The sequence below is a fragment of the Eptatretus burgeri genome, chromosome 3, assembly GCF_056783735.1.
Source record: "Eptatretus burgeri isolate ZD-2024b chromosome 3, Ebu_testis_v1, whole genome shotgun sequence".
NCBI lineage: Eukaryota > Metazoa > Chordata > Myxini > Myxiniformes > Myxinidae > Eptatretus > Eptatretus burgeri.
In genome coordinates this window covers 28,495,107-28,522,347 of record NC_140963.1, presented here as the reverse complement: position 1 = coordinate 28,522,347, position 27,241 = coordinate 28,495,107, and the positions used below count along the sequence as shown (strand labels likewise).

At 48.0% G+C, this 27,241-nt stretch overlaps 1 protein-coding gene and 1 pseudogene across 1 annotated transcript in view; one reads left to right on the top strand and one right to left on the bottom strand.

Annotated features, from left to right (window-relative positions):
* The window catches only part of LOC147029603 (calcitonin gene-related peptide type 1 receptor-like), a 378,533-nt gene that overhangs the window by 220,258 nt on the left and 131,034 nt on the right, over positions 1–27,241 (bottom strand). The window lies entirely within an intron of this gene.
* Positions 6,904–7,044, top strand: LOC147029604 (signal recognition particle RNA; annotated as a pseudogene).

Below are 27,241 nucleotides of genomic sequence, written 5' to 3'. Positions count from 1 at the left end.
TTTACTGCTGTTTTCTACTGTTCAATCCATGTTGTCTTCTTTTAACTTTTATGGATGTTTAGAGAGGAACACCAGATGTCAATGACGAGGAACACCTGACGTTGAGTGATCAATTAGATTTTATGAGTAAATGCAATGGATTAGCGACGACAACACTCCCTATTAGTGACTCATTTATAGTTTACTTTGAGTTGTTGCGGTCACAAGTTTTCAAAGATTCTGATCAATTTAAATTAAAGATTGTGTCATTCAATTCATTTTGCTGTCGACTGTCCCATTCCATATAAAGCATTGCCGACATACTATACAAGCTCATTTGTTGTAGGATGAAACATCGATAGCACTTTCACAGCCATGATAAATAACACTTTGGTGTGACATGCACAGGCAGGTAGGATATATGCAGTACCAGTGTAAAGGATGGTGACGTGAACGGGTGCTCCGCTAAAACTGCTTGTTAAACATGGTAACCAACCTCTTCACTTGTGACGTCTTATTAGATATTTGCGAAAATGAATAATGTAACATGGATATTAGAGAAGTGCAATGTATTGTTTACCTGCCACCCTCTCTCGTTTAGCGCTTTTATGAACCTGGACTTCTGCAAAAAAAAAAAAAAATCCTTTGTTTGCATGAAAATATTATGATACACATTGCTGGGCTTATGCAAATATCCCTGATTACACTGTGAAGACCTTGTGTTTACTGTACTTCAACTTCAGACTATTTAACTTGGTGTTATTAGATTATTATTGCCACTCAGGAGATAATGTCCATTATGAATACACACTGCTGCCCTTTAAAACTCCATCATAATGACTGGAATGCAGAACGTTAAATTGTTTGCACACAACTTGCAGAACTTTGTGAGATAATTTGATGAAACTACTGCCATTAATGAGCTGAGAAAGGGGAATTCTTTGCTGTTTACTGAAAGGAAGAGCACCATCTTCATTATTCTGCACACATCACACACCTTTTCTAATGTGACAAGGCAGGAAGAATTTGTGACTGCCAAAGTAAGAGGCTTAAGCACGAACCAAGGAAGCGTATTGTTTTTCAGAACAATTTACACTAATAAGCATAGTTTTACAAGCAATGTATCACAGTATTATGGCAAATATCCATAACAATATCAGGGCATATGTTTATGTAATGTGCATTGATTCAGGTTGGCTTGTGTTGATGTTCCCATCTCAAAACGGAGCTCTTAATGTTGGATCCCTACTAAGAAATCCCACATTTTGTTGACTTGCTCAGAATCCCATATACGAAGATGAATATAACTGTAATCGCAGGGAATATCCAAGAGGCTTTCACCTAATCAGTTACCACAGTTGGCTAGGATTACACATCACCTGTCTCTATCACCGATGCGTGCACCGGACTCGCACAAGAAAATTTGTGAAGGTGGTGATGTGCGAGGAAAGTGTGCAAGTTGGTTGATAAACCCGAACGAGATAAAAGTCTTAACAAGGTATCCTCTGCCAGGGAACCTTCAGATGGATACTTTTGTTGTGAACCAGAAGAGTCTGGAACATGCAATAATGGACTGAGGGAAAAAGGACTAAGCGAAACCGAGACAGACGTTTTATGGCTTGGCATAATCCATGTGGCTGCCGATTTATTTATTTATTATCTTGCCAAAACGAAGTTTTTGCAAGATATGTTAGTCAGCTTGTATGTTTGTTTGTTTGTTTGTTTGTTTGTTCGTTCGTTTGTTTGTCTGTAATCACGCATAAAAAATTCTGCAGAGCACAGTTATGATTGGAAATTTTTGTAACTTCGCATATCAGAGCCCTTTCAGTGCACAAAATTTTGAAGGTCAAGGTCAAAGGTCAAGGTCACTTTGTCGCAAATCAGGGGAGTCGACGAAACCCTTATTTTTTGAGTAATTTTGATCGGATCGTCTTCAAACTTCATGGGAATATAGTTCATGGTCTGGCGCTCAGCTGATTAATTTTTGGTGGTGATTGGCCTTGACCTTCATATGTTTTTTTTTTGTTTGTTTGGTTTTTTTTTGGTCTGTAATCACATATAAATCACTCTGCAGGGCACAGTTATCATTGGAAATTTTGTAACTTCGCATATCAGAGGCCTATAGAGATCCCTTTCAGCGCATAAAATTTTGAAGGTCAAGGTCAAAGGTCAAGGTCACTTTGTCGCAAATCAGGGGAGTCGACGAAACCCTTATTTTTTGAGTAATTTTAATCGGATCGTCTTGAAACTTCATGGGAATATAGTTCATGGTCTGGTGCTCAGCAACGAACGAAAAAAAAAATTTTGACAACGAAAAAAATATTAAAAAATCAATTCCTGATCAGTCAAGTCCTCTTCAGGAGCATTTGATCAATGCAAACAACCTTAGCGGTATAGTTCGCTGGAGTTTTTGTTTTGTTTTTTTCCTTGAAATGATTTTTTCATCAACCGCTGTCACAACGGGAACCCAACGGGTTCACGGGTCGTCTGGAATTTAGATATATTGTTGCGGAAATGGCCCTTAGTATGCTACTAAATATAGGATTAGCTGAGATCCCCCATTAAATGCATGTTTAGCCACGCTGTTCAGTAAAATGGACGTTACATGTGTGTCGGGAGGTGTCACAGGCTGTTATTTGTTTGTGCAGTGGTGGTGTGCCGAGGGCTTCTTCTTCTTCCTTCCATTCTCTGGACGAGGCCCCGCCCAGTCTGCTGAGAGGGAGTGGCCAAAAAGAGGAAGTAAAACTAAGGGGAGGAGTTTTGTCGGCTTCGTAAAGGGGAGGAGCCGATGGGCAGCGAACGAAGACCTCTTGGAGTAGTTCTGTTTGGGGGAGCAGTCGGTTTTGAGGTGTGCTCGGGCTTCGAGGCGAGAAAAAAAGACAAGGTGGAAAAGAACTGAGAGGACGAAGTTGGGCTGTGGGCTTCGAGGCGGGAAGGCAAGCGAAAAACGACGGAGGTTTAGGCGGCAATCTGCTTCGAGAGGACCTGGCTGCTGTGTGAGTCTGGAGTCGGCTTCGAGAGGAGGTGATCGACAGGTTCAACCTGCGTCTAACGACGGAGCCTCTGACTGTCCCGACTCACCTCACGGCTCGACGACGTTTTGAAATCCCATGGAACCAGCCTGCCGGAGCCTTGCACCCCGATTTGGCCTTGTCTGGTGAACAGGCCATGCCTGGACTTGTATGCTGGACCTTGAGAGAAATCAGCTGAAACCCATCGTCGATCTGACGGTCTGGTGCAGTCGACCTCGCGGGGTTTGAATGCACCAAGGCTGCGTGCGCGTGCGCTGCCGGGAGCAAGAGTATGACGCCTCCATTTCACCACGCGGCGTGTTTGAGCTTGGGGCTCAAATCCGTGGACATTGGCTTGTTACGAGCGACATTCGTGCTTTTGACACTTTCCTCTCGTCCATGAAACATCACCAAGTACTCTGTCTTGTCTGCATGCTGTCTGTCTGTCTTGTCTGCATGTTGTTTAAGGTACATCTCGGTCGGGACCCCCTCGAAACCCGTTATCCGTAGTTGGCGCAGTGGTTAGTGTTGGCGCAGTGGTTAGGGCAGCGGCTTATGACCCAAAAAGTCCTGAGTTCAAGCCCCATTGGGCCACTGAATATATATATATATATATATATATATATATATATATATATATATATATATATATATATATATATATATATATATGTGTATATATGTATATATGTATATATGTATATATGTATATATGTATATATATATATATATATATATATATATATATATATATATATATATATATATATATATATATATATATATTGCATATGTTTGTGGATATGTATACATATTTGTGTATGTATATATACACATATATATGTATATACCAAGACGTATAACACCAGGGGGTTGACTCAGCCTGTCATCCTTCCGAGGTCGGCGAAATGAGTACCGGTGTATACCCCGGTTAAAATAGGTGTACCAGATCCCTGTGTCGTAAGAGGCGACCAGGGTTGCGTCAGGAAGGGCATCCGGTGTAAAACGTGCCAAATCACAATGCGGATCATATGGATGATCCGCTGTGGCGACCCTTAACGGGAGCAGCTGAAAGAAGAAGATATATATGTATGTATATATGTATGTATATGTATATGTATATATATATATATATATATATATATATATATATATATGTATATGTGTGTATATATATATATATATATATATATATATATATATATATATATATATATATATATATAAAAAAATATATATATATATATATAGAAATAAGTGTGCTTATATCTATATGTTCTAGTACGTGCCCGTAAAAAAATAATAATAATAATAAATAAATAAACCACAGGCCGTTTCTTCGCTCTCCCGTGCCCGTACGTGCGTGACCCGGAAGTTCGATATTATTCGCAGTTATGGTAATTCACAATTTATTTTTAATACCCAATTATTCAATTAGCGCCAACGTATTTTACCTTTTCGCAATGTCGTGGCAAGGAAAAACAAGAAGAGAAGAGAGAAAAAATGTACTTCCTGGTTCGGAGCATACCAGCACTCTGATGTTCCCGAAATTTATACACCGTCTAATATGAAAACGATCATAACTTGGGCCATTGTGTTTATCTATAAATGCGCATATGAAATCGAGAAATTATTAGAATACACGAAGGCATCACTCTCCGGAAGCCCGTACGTTGTAACCCGTAATGGGGAACGCGGCTGAGCTTCCCTTCCCCATCGGCCACGCCCACGCAACAACGTGTTGGTTTGGTAATTGGTTTGGTAAATAAATCGCCATAACTTGGGAAGCACTTGTCCGATTAATATTAAACCTTGAAAAGGCACATCCTCAGGTCCCCAGCAATATACCTGGCAAGTTTCAATTAGATCGGACCAGTGGTTGTTGAGAAACAGCGGACACACACACACACACACACACACACACACACACACACACACACACACACACACACACACACACACACACACACACACACACACACACACACACACACACAGACACACACACAGAGATTGCTGGAATTATAGATAGATAAAGTTGAAAGTGTGTCTGTGTGTTTCTCTGTGACCTATGCACGCAAAAAGTACTGGACTGATCCTCACCAAACTTCACATGCTGACAGAACATGTACCCGGGAGTGTCCGGATGTAAAAGAATTGTACTTACCACTTCCAGTTTCCGAATTATGACGTCATCACCTGATTTCGTAACGTTAATTTTTCAAGTTCAGCCGAATGACATGGGGCCAACGCCATATACAATATATCTAGCATATGATTTTAAGTTTTTGTTTGTCTGTTTGTTTGTTTGTCTGCACGTGCTAATCTCCTGAAAGGTGAAAGATAGGAGCTAACCACTGAAACAAAAAATGTCGGGATGGGCCCCGGGAAGGTTATAGGCTATGTGGCAAGACTCCTCGGCCGGGGGGTGGGAGGGGGTGTGTTTCCCCCTTAGCCTATGACTGCCATGGCCCAATAGGGAACTGATACTGTGCTCGCGTCAGACATATGTATAGAAGATTAAATTCATTCAAAAAGATCCCGGGCAGCGCCGGGTGCATTCACCTAGCGTAATGTATATATATATATATATATATATATATATATATATATATATATATGTATGTATATATATATATGTATATATGTATATATGTATATATATATATATATATATATATATATATATATATATGTATATATATGTATATATGTATATATATATATATATATATATATATATATATATATATATATGTATGTATATATATATGTATGTATATATATATATATATATGTATATATATATATATATATATGTATATATATATATATGTATATATGTATATATGTATATATATGTATATATGTATATATATATATATATATATGTATATATATATATATGTATATATATGTATATATGTATATATATATATATATATATATATATATATATATATATATATATATATATATATATGTATATATATATATATATATATATATATATATATATATATATATATATATATATATATATATATATATATATATATGTGTATATATATATATATATATATATATATATATATGTGTATATATATATATATGTATATATATATATATATGTATATATATATATATATATATATATATATATATATATATATATATATATATATATATATATATATATATATATATATATATCTGATGCTGTTTAACAGCTGTCTTGAAGACCTGAAGGTGCGAATGAGATTGACGACAACATAGGAGTTGGTTCCACAGATGTGGAAAAAGAGGAACGACTGAGTGGTGGTCAGCAGTTATCCTGGAATTCGGTAGTTTCACCAGAAGGGGTTGGGTGGTTATGAGTAGGATGACATTCATGAAGGAGCTGCCTCAACTATACAAAGCAATGTTAACCCCTCGGAGCCATTTTCACAACAATATATACCATTCTTCCATACGATTGAAAAATTCTGTCCTACGGTAATTTAATGTGCATTGCTAGATAATTGTGACTCTTAATCTATGTTTAAACAGACGCAGTCAGTGCTTATTATGGATTTTGGGGTCAATAAACGCTTTCCGAATGAGTCCCAGCAATTACCACAACCCGAACCAATCTGTGTTACTTGATTATTTTGAGTAGCACGTTCATCAGCAATTGGTAATTATTGAAACAAATGTGAAGATGTCAAAAGGTCATGTTGATGTTCAACCAGTCTTGGTGGTGTCATGGTTCGTCTGCGAGGTGGGCGGTTCAAATCCCGGCCGAGTCATACCAAAGTCTTTGAATATGGTACATGCTGCTTTCTTGTGTGACATTCAGCATTGAAAAGGACAATTCCCATAGATTGGCACCCATGGAGAGGAGAAAATTCCTCCATAGGAAATGCTCTGCTGGACCGGGCGTAGTGGCGTGCGCCTGTAATCCGGCTACTCGGAGGCTTGGGTTGGAGGATCGCTTGAAGACGGGAGCTCTGCACTGGGCCGCGCAATGAGAGGGTGTAGGGCAGCCCGGAATCATGGCGAAACCCAATCCTTATCCCTGTGTCGTAAGAGGCGACCAGGGTTGCGTCAGGAAGGGCATCCGGCGTAAAACCTGTGCCAAATCAGTATGCGGATCATAACGGATGATCCGCTGTGGCGACCCCTAACGGGAGCAGCCGAAAGACGAACAACACAAGGAAATGCTCTGCTGGGTGTGGTGAGAAAAGCGTCACCATGGTTGTGACATCGCTGTTACCCAAATTACCCCAAGAAGTGCTGGCACTTCCCCACACTCAGTGGCTGTGTTTCTCTCATTTCACAGCCGTGTGTGTGTGTGTGTGTGTGTTTGTGTGTTTGTGTGTGTGTTTTTGTGTTAGCTCCATTGCTAGCCTCAGATTATAATAAAAAAAAAAATTGCTTGTTTCTCAACTTGAAGTTTCTTCGGACTTGTCAGCTTCCAATACATATTTTCTTGGTAGTTTTCTTCCCTCACTTTGAATTTCAAGTTTCTTATGAATCTATTACTGGGACTAACCTGAGCGGGTCATTGTTCCATTTTTGAATTCCCACAACAGCAATATGTTCCCTATTCATATGATAATTTGGTAGCACTGACAACCACAGGTGTCTCCTTTTAGTTGTCACATGATTTGCCTTTAAATGTTACTGCATAGTGAAACTTGAAGTGTGTAGTTTACATAAAGAGCAAAATGGAAAGAGCAGAATTTACATTGAAATATTTATAACATTTATGCCATTAATGGCAGAAATGTCATAAACAATGACGTACCTTAAAAAGGGTGATGACGCAATTGCATCTCGCGTGCACATCATTCAAACCCTTAAAACACTTGCTTTTAATTGCTAATTACAGTAGCTTGTTTCAAACATGCATCAATTAACATATTTATCAAGCAAATTCAAGACTCAAGAAATCTGTTCCCTGTGACTAATATTTCAAAATCTATTGTAGAAATGACAGACTGTTTTTTTATGGAATGGGAGGGTTGAAAGGATTGGGATAGTCGTGATGTTGGGGGAGAGGGCTGGAGAGGGGGAGGGTTGGTTGTTATTTTTACGACCAAGTTTTTCACCATAACTTAAAGTTTACCTACCAGACTCGTATCTATAAGAATCAAAAGCATCAATGCTTCTTGAAGTGGTAAATTAAATCATTGTTGTTCATCAGTCAGTGTCAAACATATCCAGCATGTCCAAACAACAGGAAGCTCAAAGCACCAAATGTATTCAAAATACAGTGCGTTTGACCTTATCATAGTATTGTGCAGCGAGAACCGATTTCCAAAGGGAAATTGATATTCAAGTTCTTTGAAACGTTTCATGGACACAAGTAGAACCACTGGATCAGGATATGAACAGTGTACCCATGTAGAATTGGTGTTTTGTTTAAGAAGAGCTGTAATGGTTTCTTCTGCAATTGTCGGAAAATTTTATGCATCCACATGAAGAACAAAGATGTTAAAATGCAATTGAAAAAAAGATACCAGTGTACCTGTAACTAAAACCTGGTATAACAGTATGCTGGGATGAGACACAAACCATGTGATGCTGTCAAAGCATAACCTTGTAAGATTGCTGCCATGCATTCCTGTTGCAGTCATAATGGAATGGTTATGCCTAACTTATAAAGAAAGAATGTTCACATCTTTATCACTGTTGAGATAAAGGGAGGCACAAAAACCTTTTGGTGCTGTTGTATCAAAATGTTCGTGCTATTATTCTGAACACGTTTTTGGGATTTTTCTTATTCTGCCTGTTTGTTAATATAGCTCCTTTGTACTTGTGTCTCTCTTTGTGCAGGCTATGATGACTGCCAATTCTTTCAACAGTATTTATGTTATGTTATCAGCCATAAACTAATTAACGACAGTTTTCATTGGGGTTTCACTCGGTCTTGCTCAATTCAAATGCAGTTGTCTCTGAATCCTTCATATTCAGGTGGCTCCGCATTATTTTTGAAGATTACCATTACAAGGTAGATATAACAACTGAGTTTAACAGAATGGGCCAAAAGTATTACTGATTAATTTCAGCTTCGGAGCCCTCTTGACTCTTTCTAGTTTTCATGTAAAACACAAAAAACGAAGACTGTGACAAATCTGATAAAATGTCGATTTTTCTCAGGTTCTGTGAGTCTTAACCTTTAAAAGCACTCTATGCGTCTGGGGGACGTGACACAATATTTGTTGTGCAACAACTTTGTGAGACAAATGATATTTGCCTGACCTTCCAGGTGTGGTCCTAAAAGGTTGATTTGGTTTCGTCCCCCCCCCCCCCACTCTTGTCTTTAAAAGGGGTAAGATCAGATGGCATTAAGCTTCTGCCCTGTCTCAACCATGATACTCCTCTACTTCCCTCTGTCTTGAGCCAACTCTCTCCACTCTCGAACCACCCTGACCTTACTGATATCCCTCCTCACACAATCCTCCCATCTCTTTTCCTCCTACTTTGCTCCCTCCACTCTCTTTGCCATTCTCTCTTCCCCCATCCACACCAATTGTCCAGTCCATCTCAGCCGGCATTTCACCAATCTCCCTGTCAAGCTCATCTGCACACCAATCTCCTCCCTCAGTTCATCCATCCTCCTCCTATCCACCATTTTCACTCTGGCAATCCTCCTTACTCAGTTGTTCTCACAAACTTGCAGCCTCTGTTGTCTCTCTGCCAGTGCCACCATTTCCAGACTGTAAATGTAGGCCGGCATTACACATGACATCAGAACTTTCCCTTACAATTTCCTTGATTGCTTTCTGTCTGCCATTACTCCCTCCACCTTCCTCCATGTATTCACCCCCACCTGAATCCTCCTCTAACCTCTGCCTCGGACTTATCATTCCCAGTCACTGTTCCTCCCAAACACTCAAACATATTTCCCTGTCTGATCTCTTTCCCCTCCAACCATATATTCATTTATTTTCTCTGCTGCTCGACCCACATCACCTCAGTCTTCTCCACACTCATCTTCATCCCATGCTTCCCAAATGCCTCTTTCCACTCCACCAGTACTTCCTGCATCTCGTGCCCACTCTCCACCACAACAGCCAGATCGTCCACATACAACATCCTTCCCATACTACCCCTCAAGCTCATCTTCCTGCTTAAGGCCCAGTCACACGTTGACGTTTTAGCCAGCAATGGCAACGTATTAAAATGTATGTAAAACACTGGCTTACATTGAACTTTTGATGTTTTTTTTTTAAAGATTCGGACGTATTCATAACGACTTGGTCTTATGCATAACGTATTAGTAACAGACAGAGAACGTTTCGTTGTGTTATAGATAACTTATACCAACGAATGCTGAACCTGTTGTCGGCCTTCACAACCTATGTCCAACGATAGTCTAACTTATGCATAGCGCGCTGCACGCATCGCCGACGATCACGTGGCGTAGGTTATGAAAAGGCTGCCGCACAACGATTCAAATCATAACCGCCGCAGAAGTGGAAGTGGAAGTGTCAACATCGCAGTCACACCTTGGCGATCTTGCCAGCGTATGCCGACCTCTGAAAAATGCGTCTAAAACGCTGGCGCACGTCGAATACGGTATGGGTAAGTTTGGTATGCGTGAATAGAACGCTAAAGTACGCTATCATACGTCGTAGTAAGTGGAGTACGTCTTGTAATTTTAAACATGTTGAAAATTTGACGACATACTTGCCGTATGACACACGCTCCGCATGCGAGGGGAATAAGTTGTACGCACGATATGCGATCGTTGACACACATCGACACACGTTACTTGAGAGGTGCTCATAAGTCAAAACACGTCAAGGTAATGGTTTGCGTCAGTGTTCCAAACTCCCGTTTTTTTTTTCTTCGGTATGACGGTGTTCAGTGTACAGTGCGGTTATGATTTAAATCGTTGAGCGGCAGCCTATTAATTATATTATATTATAACCGCACGAGAAATCGAAGTGTCAAAATCACCATCATACCGAAGGAAGGAAGAAAAAAAAACCTAAAAAAAAAAAAAACCAGGGAGTTTGACGCTAACCATTACCTTGATGTGTTTCGACTTATGAGCACCTTACAAGTAATGTGTGTCGATGTGTGTCACTGATCGCGTAACGCGAGTACAACACGTTACTCATAGGTTAGAAATAAGTTTCGGGTACGCTAAACATTACCTCGACGTGTTTCGACTTATGATTAACTCACAAGTAACATGTGTCGACGTGTGTCAACGATCGCGTGACGTGCCTACAACTTATGGCCAGCGTTATGCGGAACGTATGAGTCATAAGTATGGAAAATTTGAGGACAACCGAAAAGTACAACGTTTAAAGCCAGCGTACAACGACGTATGGCAGTATTTTTCAGCGTGCTCTCAATGTTATTAAAACTTACCCATAACGTATTCGACGTGTACCAGCGTTTTCGACAAATTTTCCAAAAATCGGCATAAGCTGGCTAAAACGTCAAGGTGTGACTGGGCCTTTACCAGCTCCATCACTATGATAAACATGAGTGCGCCGAGAGAGCTTCACTGCCTCAAACCGATGCACATACTGAACTCCTCACACAATCCTCCCATCTCAACTGCGGTCCACCTCTTTACCTTCTACCTTACTCCCTCAACCTATCCATTGTCTTTGCCATTCTCTCTTCCTAACTTCTGCTTCTAAGTTGAGCTGAGTGCACATGCACAAAGCTGGAAATCAGCTTGATCCACTGAATCACACCACATGTTGAGCAGAGTCCACACGCCCAAAGCTGAAATGCAGCACAATCTACCGAACCACCCCACCACATGCTTGGACCGCGTGATGACCAATATTCCTGTGACTACTTTTTTGTTTTTGTTAGTTCAGGATCGAGGGAAAAGTTTAATTGATAACACTACCCTGCTTTTCCACTCAACGGGTCCATGAAACCCGAGTTGTATTCGACATTATTTTGCTTCACTCAGTATCTCATTTGCATGACCCAGACCCAACAACTGGAAAAGTGCAAAATCCTTGGGTATATCTTAGAAACAAAAAGATCAATGAATCGTCTTTCTTGAGCAAATACTCATCCACAAGCCTCAACCTTGTATCGAAAAAAAAAAAAGTGAAATTAGAATATATGTGCATGTATATATGCATATATATATATATATATATATATATATATATATATATATATATATATATATATATATATATATATATATATATATATATATATATATATATATATATATATATATTGTTGTGGTTACCAAATTCGCAAACCACCATTCAGGTCCCTTAGGTGAGGTATCTCGGTAAGTGCATGTGTAGTTAGGCCCAAACCCGTTGTCTAGTGGGAATACATGTCATTTATGCGAGCTGCGACTCTTCAGGATAGCCGTTTTTCTTTTACTATCTTTATTTTGGACCAACCGCCATGATTACCACCACAACCACAACATCAACCACCAACCACAACACCGCTTCACCACAACCGCCACGACCTTCACGTCACACCTCGCAACCGTAGCATCGCCACCGTTCTTGCCCCGCTGTGGGTACCAGTGTTGGACTCGTGCAGGGCGCACGTTGAACAGCGTGTACAAAATCACGGATTTTGTGCTTCAAAAACGGATCAAAAACGACACACGCCCACTTTTTGCCGTCCAATCGGTGAGCGAGGGGCGATTTGGCCCCGCCTCCAGAACGATCGATATATGCAAATTTGTGGATCAAAAAGCCTTCACGCCCACTTTTTCTCGGGCCAATGGGGAGCGAGGTGAAAGGTCGAAGGGAGGGGGTCAAAGGCGAAGCTACGGGGGGATAAAAGGACGGTGTTCGTCAGTCAGCAGAACGAGAAGGAGTCGGAACGGAGGGGACGAGAGTGGAAGTCTGGAGCCCGAAGCCTGCAGTAGCTGGAGAAGCTGAAGAGAGTCGAACGAGGAGAGCCCAAAGAAGAGTCCAGGGTGGAGAGTCCAGAGGCGGAGAGGCGGCAGCGGCGAAGGCAGACGAGGGGGTGCTCGCGACGGTGCCAGGAGCTGCACGCCCGAGGAAGGCCGGCAGCGCGACCTGGCCGAGGTGGAGACGCACACCAGGGATAATAAAGATCCTCTATACCCCGAGCATCAGCAACCCCCTCCTGTTTCCCCCCGCGCTGAGATAGTGCGACCAAGGGGGCCCCTTTTCCCACCCCCTGCCAGGCACTGTCCGCGAGGCCCACGGAGTGAGGCGCCATCGCCGCTCCGCGTCTCATCACCAGACGGGTAGGCGCGACCCGGTCTCGGCCTCAGGCCCGCCTCATTCTTGAGGGTATTCTTTCCTTGGTTTTGGGTATGTGTTGTCGGCGCCGTCTGTGAAGTAGAATTGTATAAGTGTTGCCGTGTGCTCGGTAGTCGGTATTAGCTCTGCACTGTGTTTTCACTTTTATGTTTGCTTTTTGTGTAAATGGAATTGTGTTTTCTTTTTTTGTGTGCATTTGGTGGAATTGTATTTGTGTGCTTCCCGTGTGCCGCGAATAAATGTGCTTTATTGTTGAACTGTTCTCCCGCTTCGCTTCGTCTTTTCCCCCATTGAACCCTCATCTTGCTTCACGTAAAGGGTTGGTAGTGGGCTGAATACGCCCGATAATTAATCGAACCGTCGAGGTCGACGATAACACCGCTCGGTTATTCTGATAGTACGGAACGGGTCGCTTAAGTGGCCCGTGTCCGAAGTCGACCTGCGGCGAGGTGCGATCGCCCGGTCTACCCTCCGCGTGGGTACTTAGGTAGGTCGAATTTGGCGAGCAACCCTATCCCACGCGGGGGCTGATTGGCTCAATCGCGGTGAGACCGAAAGGTCCGCCCGTGACTGGTTCCCGGCGTTAGTCCGAGAGGGTCACGACTGGATTGTCCGTCCGGTGGGCGACGTGCCGCGATTCGAGTTACGTGGCCGTCAGCACGCCGGCGGGCGCGAATACCGCAACACTGGTGTCAGGAGTGGGATACAAATTCATCGCCCTCCTCGCGGCACTGGTATTGGAGAGCGGGACAACAGGCTCTCCTGTCTCCAGCGAAATTCACGGGAATCGGTCCAGGGGTGAGAGAAGCGACCCCCGATTCCCTCCAAATTACGAGCGAGCAAATTAACCCTTTAAGAGAAGCAAGATGGCGTCTCAAGGCGAGCGGGAGCCGGGGGTATTAGAAATGGATGTAGAATGTGTAGAATCCATGGTCCAGGATGGAATCCCCGTACAGGAAATGTTGATTGTGCAGGAACACGGACTCGCCCAACTGAACCCAGAGCCCGAAATGGGTGCGGCAGCGGCCGCAGTGTATGACACCCCTCCCCTCTCCACCAAAACCCTTCCCCGACCCCTGCCGAAACGGCTCACCCAAGCGCACCCGACATGACCCAGCTATTCACCATGCTGGCAAAAATGTATGCGGAAACGACAGCGAAGATGATTGCGAACATGAACAAGCAAATGGACGAAGTAAAAACGACGATGGATGCGAATACACAACAAATAAACGAAAAGATGGATACAAATACAAACGAAATGAAAGGCATGAACGAAAAGATGGATGCGAATACACAAAAAATGGATGAAAAGATGGATACAAATACAAATGAAGTGAAAACGACGATGGATGCGAATACACAGCACATGAAGGAAGAAATGAAAAAGTTCCGGGGTGAGACGCAGAACATGGGCCGATGCCTGCAGGCGGGCATGAAGGCCGTGACAAAGGAAATAATAGTTGAGACAAGGGAGGTAAAGGGTGAAGAGTTGGCAGAGACACGGGAGATAGAAAAAATAGAGGAAAGACTACACGAGGAAGACGGGGTAAGTGACGTGCACACACACACGGAGGTAGTGGAGGACAATGGGGGTGAGCTGGCGGACTGGGTCGAGACCCGGTGCGAGCACCTGGATGGCCTCCTCCAGGAACGAGGGGAGGGAGTATGCCCCCTTGAGGTGAGTCACGACCAGGTGAGTTCGGTCGTGCTTTGCGAGGTTGAGAGGAGGAGTGCTGTGGACGGGTGCACGGAGAGCTTGGGGGGTATAGAGGCCCCGGAGACCCTTGTGGGGACACAAATCCCCAGTGTGGTTGTCCCTGTGTGTGTGGTGCAAGGTGTGAGTGCGTCCCCGTGTGTGGAAGCGACCCCGTGTGTGAGTGGTGTGGTGGCGATGGTGTCGGAGTACGTGCTTCCCAGCCCCGCGTGTGTGGGTGAGGCACCGTGTGTGAGTGAGGCACGGAGTATGGATGAGGAACCACAGGTTAGTGCCCCCGCGTGTGTGGGTGAGGCACCGTGTGTGGAAGAGACCGCGTGTTTGAGTGTCGCCGTGTGTATGAGTGAGGTACCGCGGGTGAGTGCCCCCGCGTGTGTGAGTGAGGCACGGAGTGTGGATGAGGCACAGCGGTTGAGTGCCCCCGCGTGTATGAGTGAGGCACGGTGTGTGGATGAGGCACCGCGGGTTAGTGCCCCCGCGTGTGTGAGTGAGGCACGGAGTGTGGATGAGGCACAGCGGTTGAGTGCCCCCGCGTGTGTGAGTGTCGCCGTGTGTATGAGTGAGGTACCGCGGGTGAGTGCCCCCGCGTGTGTGGATGAGGGACGGAGTGCGAGTGAGGAACCGCGGGTGAGTGCCCCCGCACGCGTGAGTGAACGGCCGTGTGCAAGGTCGCTGTGTGCAAGGTAGACCGTGTGTGTGAGAGAGCGGTATGTGAGGGAGATGTCGGTTGGCATGCGGGAGCACGCAGCCGCGTCTCCCCGTGTGAATGTGATGGTGTGGACTGTGTGCGTCGTGACACGCAGGTATGCGTGTGTGGAATGGAGACGGAGACGGCGACATGGGAGAAACGAAAGCCGGGTAGCGGCTGTAGTTGTTTCGGGGACCGTGCCGGGTTCACCCAGCCGCGAGCACGAGGTTCGTGCTGTGCAACGCACGAGACCACCACGTGCTCGCTTGCGAGAGTGAAGTCCCGGTCCGGAAACGCCAGCGGTGGATTTGCCGATCCCGCGGACGGACAAAGTTTAGGCAGGTAAATAGATTTGGACCGGACGGGTTCTCCACGCGATCGTGTGTGTTCAGCTCCAACGGGCAAAGCACATGTTCGCGTGGGGAACCCCTCGAGACGTGGGGCTTGTTTTTTTTATGCGCACGGTGACGTCATGGCTGCACGTGGGGTTGGAATCCGGCAGGAGGGGTATCTCTGCCGGATGGTCCCGTCCAAGGAGGGACGAGGAACACGTGCAGCTGCATGACGTCACGGGCAGGTGCAAAGTGCGCGAGCTCTGAGTTGCCGCGCAGGTGCTGCGCGTGGGAAGAAAAAAAAAAGCAAGCCTCACTTTCGGGTACACAGGATTCCTGGGCAAGGGGTGAAAGACCCCCTTACCCTGGGCACAGGATGAAAACTAGTTAGGGGGAAGGGTTAGCTTAGCTAGACCGACTCCATGGGGCAGGGGTAAGTCCTCATGGAGTCCGTGGAATGGATTAGTTAGAGGGATTGTAGCCAGATTTAGGTTGGGAAATAAAATGATTTATTTGAGAACAGTGACAGACAGTGAATGTGTAGTGGGGACGTAGTTTAGCTACGTAGGTTAAAAGGGAACGTGCTGTAGTTTAAGGGATGACGTGGGAGCACGAGTTAGTTCGGGGATGTAGTTAGAAGGATGGCAGAGTTCAGCGGTGTGTGTGTTGAAGAGTTGGAGAGTTGTGAGGTGAGTACTTGGTGAATGAGTGAGGCCAGCGGGTCTGTGTGTATGGAGTGAATGGGGAATGCATGGTGCGATGAGTGATTGGGGGGAGGAGTGACTCCCGCCCAAGGGATCCCCGGGGTCAGAGTAAAGTGAGTTAGCTGGGTTAGTCAAATTGAAAAATGGAGGTCGTTTTGCTGTTGGTGGGAAAGTAGGCTCGAGACCCATTTGGAGGGGTGCAGGAGCCCTGTTGACGGGCTTGGGAGCGTGGCTGCGAAAGGTGAGTATCGCTGAGTGGGTACCCCGGGCACCAGGCTAGTCGGCCGTGGTAGGCCAAGGGCCCATGGGGGGCCGGGATAGCGTAGTGGGCACGGGTGCGCCTGCTTGGTGCGGGGGCCCGGGGCGCCATTAGCCGCGTGGGCAGTGTTGTGGGCACGGGTGACCCTCGGAAAGGGGCCCGGGAGGCCGGCCTGCCACGTGTGCGTTTCAGGGGAGGTGCCATGGGGGGCACTCCCCGGTGTTAGGGAGCTGGTAGGCTCGGAGGCAGTGTAGTGCCCGGGGGTGCCATAGCGGGAGAATCGGCAGAGGGTCGTGCCTGCCAAAGGGAGCCATGTGTCCCAGCCATGAGACCGTGTGAGGGCACGGAGAGAAAATTGGGGGGCGAGGCCCGAAATTGTGAGGACACCAACACAGGCGACGGGAATCTGGGTTGTTAGAACCAATAGTTTAAGCGAGAGGCGCTTGTTGAAAGCCCCGGGGTAGTTTAAGAGTTAATGGTTAGGGTAGATTAGGAGATGTACCCCTCCGCACCATCCATCCCCTCGCTGTCGTTGTGGGCCGCTGGACCCACTTGGTGTTAAGATCGCCGAACTCTGGGGAGGCCATTCTGAGGCTTGAGTTGGGCCTCGACACAGGACGTTAGCTCTCCCTTGTTCCCCTCCGGGAAGGGAACGTAGGGGTTGGGAGTAGGCTAGGTGACAGAATAGGTTAGCCGAACAAGGACGATAAAGGGGGTTAGGGGACGATTTATAGTGGGGGAGTAAAAATAAAAACAACAAAAAAATAAGTTGGGGCTAAATTGGGGTTTGACAAATTAAGGGAGTGGGTATGTACAGTGACAGGCAAAGGCGATAGGTTGGGAGGGAGACGGGTAGGTAGGTCCGAGCCCGCCTTCCAAGTGGCCAGCACCACCGCACTCCCTCCACCAACTTCCACTGACGGCAAAAGCTGGCCAGCTTCATCTGCCGGCTGTGTTACTGCAAGGCCTGTGCCGGCCAGTTCGTCTGCCGGCTGTGTTTGCCTGCAACGGTCTTCTGCGGGCTGTGTTTGCCTGCAGCGGGCTGTGTTTGCCTGCTGCCTTTGCCATGCCATGCCCACTGCCCCTGTTCACCAGCCCCCGTTCAATTTTTGCTTTGCCCCCCCTGTTCATTTCCATGTGCGCCAGGATTAAGGCAACAGTTTGCAAGCTGCAAGAACTGCCCTGTTGGCAGCTACAACACGGGCCTGCAGTGGCGGCCCGTGCACCGTGTTTGTGTCCATGCATCCATTCGTTGTGCTCATTGCGTGTGCCACTTGAGCTGGCACGGAGACTGCGTTTGTGCAGCCCATGCACCGTTGTGGTTCACTGCATTCAGTTCAAACCGTTCATGCATCCATTCGTTGTGCTCATTGCGTGTGCCACTTGAGCTGGCACGGAGACTGCGTTGTGCAGCCCAAGCACCGTTGTGGTTCACTGAGTTCAGTTCAAAAGGGAAGGCCTTGGACTGCGTGTGAGCAGCCAGCCACGTTCCCTGTCACCTGCATTGTTTGAGCCAGAGACTGCATGCGGGCAGCCTGGCTCCCTGCTAACTGCTTTCTTTTGCAGAGTTCAATGATCCTGGGCCATGGTTTAGTGTAAAATTTGTAAGTTAAGGTTAAGATGTACTGTAAATATGAGTGCGCCCCCGGCATGTATGTCTTAGCGCCGGCAATTTTATTTAAGTCGTCCGTGTGAGTGAGTTTGTTTAGGTAGTTACGCAGCCCTCAGGTTATTTATTTTGGGGACACGAATACCATGAATGTCGCACCCAGGGATCCGTAGGTAAAATGTACTAGGGGAAAACTACACATGATGGCACACGAAAATTTGACGACTCGGGACGAGTCTGTAAAAAGGGGAGGGGGTAGTGTTGTGGTTACCAAATTCGCAAACCACCATTCAGGTCCCTTAGGTGAGGTATCTCGGTAAGTGCATGTGTAGTTACGCCCAAACCCGTTGTCTAGTGGGAATACATGTCATTTATGCGAGCTGCGACTCTTCAGGATAGCCGTTTTTCTTTTACTATCTTTATTTTGGACCAACCGCCATGATTACCACCACAACCACAACATCAACCACCAACCACAACACCGCTTCACCACAACCGCCACGACCTTCACGTCACACCTCGCAACCGTAGCATCGCCACCGTTCTTGCCCCGCTGTGGGTACCGGTGTTGGACTCGTGCAGGGCGCACGTTGAACAGCGTGTACAAAATCACGGATTTTGTGCTTCAAAAACGGATCAAAAACGACACACGCCCACTTTTTGCCGTCCAATCGGTGAGCGAGGGGCGATTTGGCCCCGCCTCCAGAACGATCGATATATGCAAATTTGTGGATCAAAAAGCCTTCACGCCCACTTTTTCTCGGGCCAATGGGGAGCGAGGTGAAAGGTCGAAGGGAGGGGGTCAAAGGCGAAGCTACGGGGGGATAAAAAGGACGGTGTTCGTCAGTCAGCAGAACGAGAAGGAGTCGGAACGGAGGGGACGAGAGTGGAAGTCTGGAGCCCGAAGCCTGCAGTAGCTGGAGAAGCTGAAGAGAGTCGAACGAGGAGAGCCCAAAGAAGAGTCCAGGGTGGAGAGTCCAGAGGCGGAGAGGCGGCAGCGGCGAAGGCAGACGAGGGGGTGCTCGCGACGGTGCCAGGAGCTGCACGCCCGAGGAAGGCCGGCAGCGCGACCTGGCCGAGGTGGAGACGCACACCAGGGATAATAAAGATCCTCTATACCCCGAGCATCAGCAACCCCCTCCTGTTTCCCCCCGCGCTGAGATAGTGCGACCAAGGGGGCCCCTTTTCCCACCCCCTGCCAGGCACTGTCCGCGAGGCCCACGGAGTGAGGCGCCATCGCCGCTCCGCGTCTCATCACCAGACGGGTAGGCGCGACCCGGTCTCGGTCTCAGGCCCGCCTCATTCTTGAGGGTATTCTTTCCTTGGTTTTGGGTATGTGTTGTCGGCGCCGTCTGTGAAGTAGAATTGTATAAGTGTTGCCGTGTGCTCGGTAGTCGGTATTAGCTCTGCACTGTGTTTTCACTTTTATATTTGCTTTTTGTGTAAATGGAATTGTGTTTTCTTTTTTTGTGTGCATTTGGTGGAATTGTATTTGTGTGCTTCCCGTGTGCCGCGAATAAATGTGCTTTATTGTTGAACTGTTCTCCCGCTTCGCTTCGTCTTTTCCCCCATTGAACCCTCATCTTGCTTCACGTAAAGGGTTGGTAGTGGGCTGAATACGCCCGATAATTAATCGAACCGTCGAGGTCGACGATAACACCGCTCGGTTATTCTGATAGTACGGAACGGGTCGCTTAAGTGGCCCGTGTCCGAAGTCAACCTGCGGCGAGGTGCGATCGCCCGGTCTACCCTCCGCGTGGGTACTTAGGTAGGTCGAATTTGGCGAGCAACCCTATCCCACGCGGGGGCTGATTGGCTCGATCGCGGTGAGACCGAAAGGTCCGCCCGTGACTGGTTCCCGGCGTTAGTCCGAGAGGGTCACGACTGGATTGTCCGTCCGGTGGGCGACGTGCCGCGATTCGAGTTACGTGGCCGTCAGCACGCCGGCGGGCGCGAAATCCGCAACAATATACAGAAATATATATATATATATATATATATATATAATATAAATAACATATACATATATATATATATATATATATATATAATATAAATAACATATACATATATATATATATATATATATATATATATATATATATATATATATATATATATATATATATATATGTGTGTGTACTGTATATATATATATATATATATATATATATATATATATATATATATGTACTGTATATATATATATATCCATATACATTTTTATATGTCCATATTTATATATATGTTCCTTGTGAAGAAGAAGAAGAAGATTAATATTTATATATATATATATATATATATATATATATATATATATATATATATATATATATATATATATATATATATATATATATATATATATTGTTGTGGTTGACCAAATTCGCAAACCACCATTCAGGTCCCTTAGGTGAGATATCTCGGTAAGTATATGTGTAGTTAGGCCCAAACCCGTTGTCTAGAGGGAATAAATGTCATTCATGAGGGCTGCGACTCTTCAGGATAGCCGTTTTTCTTTTACTATCTTTATTTTGGACCAACCGCCATTATTACCACCACCAACCACGTCTCAACAGCCATCACAACAACAACCACCAACCACGACGCCGCTTCACCACAACCGCCACGACCTTTACCGTCACAACTCGCCACCATCGCATCACCGTCATCTCGCGCCACTCGTGGGCACCGATGCTGGACTCGTGTAGGGCGCGCACCGAGCAGCGTGTTCAAAAGCATCGCGGACTTACCGCAGAAAAATGGATCAAAAACGACTCACGCCCACTTTTGTTCCGTCCAATCGGTGAGCGAGGGGCGGTTTGGCCCCGCCTCCAGGGCGTTGGAGGGCGGTCGCTATATGCAAATTCATGGATCAAAAAGCATTCACGCCCACTTTTCCTCGGGCCAATGGGGAGCGAGGTGAAAGGTCGGAGGCAGAGGGTCAAAGATGAAAGAGCGAAGCCACGGGGCTTATAAAAACGACTGCGTTCGTCAGTCAAGTGGGCAGTTGGGAGTTCGCGGAGTCGGAGTGAAGAGGACGGAGCTGTGGAGAGGCGGCGAAGGCGGTTGAGGGGGTGCTCGCGTCGGATTCGGGGAACTGCGGAGGGAGAGGCCGGCGGCGCGACCGAGGTCGGGGTGGAGACGCTCGTCGCGGGACCCAAGATTTTGTGAAATCCTCCTTTCCCCGAGCATCAGCAACCCCCTCCTGTTTCCCCCCGCGCTGAGATAGTGCGACAAAGGGGGCCCCCTTCCCACCCCCTACCAGACACTGTCCGCGAGGCCCACGGAGTTGAGGCACCACCGCCGCTCCGCGTCTCATCATCAGACGGGTAGGCCCGACACGGTCTCGGCCCCAGGCCCGCCTACCCCCTCATCCTGGAGGGTGGTTCTCTTTTCTTTTGCTTTGGGAATGTGTGTTGTCGGCGCCGTCTGTGACGTAAAATTGTATAAGTGTTGCCGAGTGCCTGGTAGTCGGATAGATCTGCATTGTTGCATTTGCTTTTTGTCTTCTTCTTTTACATGTGCTTTTGGTGGAATTGTATATGTGTGCTTTCCGTTCATCGCGAAATAAATGTGCTTATTGTTGAACTGTTTTCCTGCTTCGCTTCGTCATTTCTTTCATTGAATCCCCATCTTGCTTCACGTAAAGGGTTGGTCGTGGGCTAAGACGCCCGATAATTAATCGAACCGTCGAGGCCGACGAATAACACCGCTCGGTTATCCCGATAGTACGGAACGGGTCGCTTAAGTGGCCCGTGTCCGAAGTCGACCTGCGGCGAGGTGCGATCGCCCGGTCTACCCTCCGTGTGGGTACTTAGGTAGGTCGAATTTGGCGAGCAACCCTATCCCACGCGGGGGCCGATTGGCTCGATCGCGGTGAGACCGAAAGGTCCACCCGTGACTGGTTCCCGGCGTTAGTCCGAGAGGGTCACGACTGGATTGTCCGTCCGGTGGGCGACGTGCCGCGATTCGAGTTACGTGGCCGTCCGCACGCCGGCGGGCGCGAATCCGCAACACTGGTGTCAGGTCGTGCGATACAAACTCATCGCCCTCCTCGCGGCACTGGTATCGGAGAACGGGAAAACGGGCTCTCCTGTCTCCAATTAAATTCACGGGAATCGGTCCAGGGGTGAGAGAAGCGACCCCCGATTCCCTCCAAATTACGAGCGAGCTAAATTAACCCTTTACGAGAAGCAAGATGGCGTCTCAAGGCGAGCGGGAGCCGGGGGTATTAGAAATGGATGTAGAATGTGTAGGATCCATGGCTCAGGATGAAATCCCCGTGCAGGAAATGTTAATAGTACAGGAAAACGAACTCGCCCAACTGAACCCAGAGCCCGAAATGGGTGCGGCAGCGGCCGCGGTGTATGACACCTCCCCTCCCCCTCTCCACCAAAACCCTTCCCCAACCCCTGCCGAAACGGCTCACTCAAGCGCACCCGACATGGCCCAGCTATGCGCCATGCTGGCGGCAATGACAAACGAAATGAAAGGAATGAACGAAAAGATGGATACAAATACAAATGAAATGAAAAACGAAATGAAAGGCATGAACGAAAAGATGGATGCGAATACACAGCAAATAAACGGAATGGAAGCAAACATGAAGGAGGAAATGAAAAAGCTGCGGGGTGAGACGCAGAACATGGGCCGATGCCTGCAGGCGGGCATGAAGGCCGTGACCGGGGAGATTAGAATGGCGACTCCACGTGTGGGAGCGAACGAGCTGGGAGGGGGTGCAACGGTGACCGAAAGGGAAAAATTAAATGGGGAGACCAAAACGTGCGAGACGAGACACGAGGTGACGACAAAGGAAATAAAAATAGTAGAGACAAGGGAGGTAAAGGGTGAAGAGGTGACTGAGTTGGCAGTGACGGTAGCCGGGAAGGGAACGATAGAGGGAAGACTGCACGATGAAGACGGGGTAAGTGACGCACACACACACACGGAGGTAGTGGAGGATAATGAGGGTGAGCTGGTGGACTGGGTGGAGGCCCGGTGCGAGCAGCTGGATGGCCTCCTCCAGGAACGAGGGGAGGGAGTATTCCCCCTTGAGGCGAGTCACGACCAGGTGAGTTCGGTCGTGCTTTGCGAGGTTGAGGGGTGGAGTGCTGCGAACGGATGCACGGAGAGCTTGGGGGGTATAGAGGCCCCGGAGACCCTTGTGGGGACACGAATCCCCAGTGTGGTTGTCCCTGTGTGTGTGGTGCAAGGTGTGAGTGCGTCCCCGTGTGTGGAAGCGACCCCGTGTGTGAGTGGTGTGGTGGCGATGGTGCCAGAGTACGTGCTTCCCAGCACGCCGTGTGTGGATGAAACGGCCAGTGTGGATGAGGCACCGCGGATGAGTGCCCCCGCGTGTGTGAGTGGTGTGGTTTGTCTGAATGGAGCAGCACGAGTGAGTGGAAGGTCGCTGTGTGCAAGGGAGACCGTGTGTGTGAGAGAGCGGTATGTGAGGGAGATGTCGGTTGGCATGCGGGAGCACGCAGCCGCGTCTCCCGGTGTGAATGTTATGGAATGGAGTGTGAGCGTCGTAACACGCAGGTGTGCGTGGGTGGAATGGAGGCGACGACGGAGACATGTGAGGAAAGAAAGCCGAGTAGCGGCTGTAGTTGTTTCGGGGACCGTGCCGGGTTCACCCAGCAGTGAGCACGAGGTCCGTGCTGTGCAACGCACGAGGCCGCCACGTGCTCGCTTGCGAGAGTGAAGTCCCGGTCCGGAAACGCCAGCGGTGGATTTGCCGATCCCGCGGACGGACAAAGTTTAGGCAGGTAAACGGATTTGGACCGGACGGGTTCTCCACGCGATCGTGTGTGTTGAGCTCCAACGGGCAAAGCACATGTGTTCGCGTGGGGAACCCCTCGAGACGTGGGGCTTGTTTTTTATGCGCACGGTGACGTCATGGCTGCACGCGGGGTTGGAATCCGGCAGGAGGGGTATCCCTGCCGGATAGTGCCGTCCAAGGAGGGACGAGGAACACGTGCAGCTGCATGACGTCACGCGCAGGTGCAAAGTGCGCGAGTTGCCGCGCTGGTGCTGCGCATGAAAAAAAAAAAAAACAAGCCTCACTTTCGGGTGCACAGGATTCCTGGGCAAGGGGTGGAAGACCCCCTTCCCCAGGGCACAGGATGGAAATTAGTTCGGGGGAAGGGTTAGCTTAGTTAGACCGACTCCATGGGGCAGGGGTAAGTCCTCATGGAGTCCGTGGAATGGATTAGTTAGAGGGATGATAGCGAGATTTAGGTTGGGAAATTGATTAATGGGATTTATTTGGGGACAGTGACAGACTTGTGGATGTGTAGCGGGGACGTAGCTTAGCTACGTAGTGTTAAATGGAACGTGCTATAGTTTAAGGGACGACGTGGGAGCACGAGTTAGTTAGGGGATGCAGATAGAAGGATGGCAGAGTTCAGCGGTGAGTGTGTTGAAGAGTTGGTGAGTGAAGTGGAAGCATGTGCTTGGTGAGTGAGTGAGGCCAGCGGGTCTGTGTGTGTGGAGTGAATGGGGAATGCATGGTGCGATGAGTGATTGGGGGGAGGAGTGACTCCCGCCCAAGGGACCCCGGGGTCAGTATAAAGTGAGTTAGGGGGTTAGTCAAATTGAAAAATGGAGGTCGTTTTTTTGTTGGTGGGTGTGTAGGCTCGAAACCCGTTTGGAGGGGTGCAGGAGCCCTGTTGACGGGCTTGGGAGCGTGGATGCGAAAGATGAGTATCGCTGAGTGGGTACCCCGGGCACCAGGCTAGTCGGCCGTGGTAGGCCAAGGGCCCATGGGGGGCCGGGATAGCGTAGTGGGCACGGGTGCGCCTGCTTGGTGCGGGGGCCCGGGGCGCCATTGGCCGCGTGGGCAGTGTTGTGGGCACGGGTGACCCTCGGAAAGGGGCCCGGGGAGCCAGCCTGCCACGTGTGCATTTCAGGGGAGGTGCCATGGGGGGCACTCCCCGGTGTTAGGGAGCTGGTAGGCTCGGAGGCAGTGTAGTGCCCGGGGGTGCCATCGTCGGAGAATCGGCAGAGGGTCGTGCCTGCCAAAGGGAGCCACGTGTCCCAGCCATGAGACCGTGTGAGGGCACGGAGAGAAAATTGGGGGGGGGCGAGGCCCGAAATTGTGAGGACACCAACACAGGCGACGGGAATCTGGGTTTATAGAACCAATAGTTTAAGCGAGAGGCGCTTGTTGAAAGCCCCGGGGTAGTTTAACAGTTAAATGGTTAGGGTAGATTAGGAGATGTACCCCTCCGCACCATCCATCCCCTCGCTGTCGTTGTGGGCCGCTGGACCCACTTGGTGTTAAGATCGCCGAACTCTGGGGAGGCCATTCTGAGGCTTCGTTGGGCCTCGACACAGGACGCGAGCTCTCCCTTATTCCCCTCCGGGAAGGGAACGTAGGGGTTGGGAGTAGGCTAGGTGACAGGATAGGTTAGCCGAACAAAGACGATAAAGGGGGTTAGGGGACGATTTATAGTGGGGAAGTAAAAATAAAAACAACAAAAAAATAAGTTGGGGCGAAATTGGGGTTTGACAAATTAAGGGAGTGGGTATGTACAATGACAGGCAAAGGCGATAGGTTGGGAGGGAGACCGTAGGGTAGGTCCGAGCCCGCCTTCCGAGTGGCCAGCACCACCGCACTCCCTCCACCAACCTCCACTGAACGGCAAAGGCTGGCCAGCTTCATCGGCTGGCCGTGTTTTGCTTCAAGGCGGAGGCCGGCCAACTTCATCGGCAGCTGTTTTGCTGCAAGGCCTGTGCCGGCTGGATCGTCTGCAGCTGCTGTGCTTCAAGGCCTGTGCCGGCCAGTTCATCTGCCGGCTGTGTTTGCCTGCAGCGGCCTTCTTCTGCGGGCTGTGTTTGCCTGCTGCCTTTGCCATGCCATGCCCACTGCCCCTGTTCACCAGCCCCGTTCAATTTTTGCTTTGCCCCCCCCCCCCTGTTCATTGCCATTTGCGCCAGGATCAAGGCAACAGTTTGCAAGCTGCAAGAACTGCCCTGTTAGCAGCTACAACACGGGCCTGCAGTGGCGGCCCGTGCACCGTGTTTGTGTTCATCCATCCATTCGTTGTGTTCATTGCGTGTGCCACTTGAGCTGGCACGGAGACTGCATTTGTGCAGCCCATGCACCGTTGTGGTTCACTGCGTTCAGTTCAAACCATTCATCCATCCATTCGTTGTGTTCATTGCGTGTGCCACTTGAGCTGGCACGGAGACTGCGTTGTGCAGCCCATGCACCGTTGTGGTTCACTGCGTTCAGTTCATAAAGGAAGGCCTTGGACTGCGTGTGAGCAGCCAGCCACGTTCCCTGTCACCTGCATTGTTTTGAGCCAGAGACTGCATGCGAGCAGCCTGGCTCCCTGCTAACTGCTTTTCTTTTGCAGAGTTCATTGATCCTGGGCCATGGTTTAGTGTAAAATTTGTAAGTTAAGGTTAAGATGTACTGTAAATATGAGTGCGCCCCCGGCATGCTTGTCTTAGCGCCGGCAATTTTATTTAAGTCGTCCGTGTGAGTGAGTTTGTTTAGGTAGTTACTCAGCCCTTAGGTTATTTATTTTGGGGACACGAATACCATGAATGTCGCACTCAGGGATCCGTAGGTAAAATGTACTAGGGGAAAACCACACATGATGGCACACGAAAATTTGACGACTCGGGACGAGTCTGTAAAAAGGGGAGGGGGTAGTGTTGTGGTTGACCAAATTCGCAAACCACCATTCAGGTC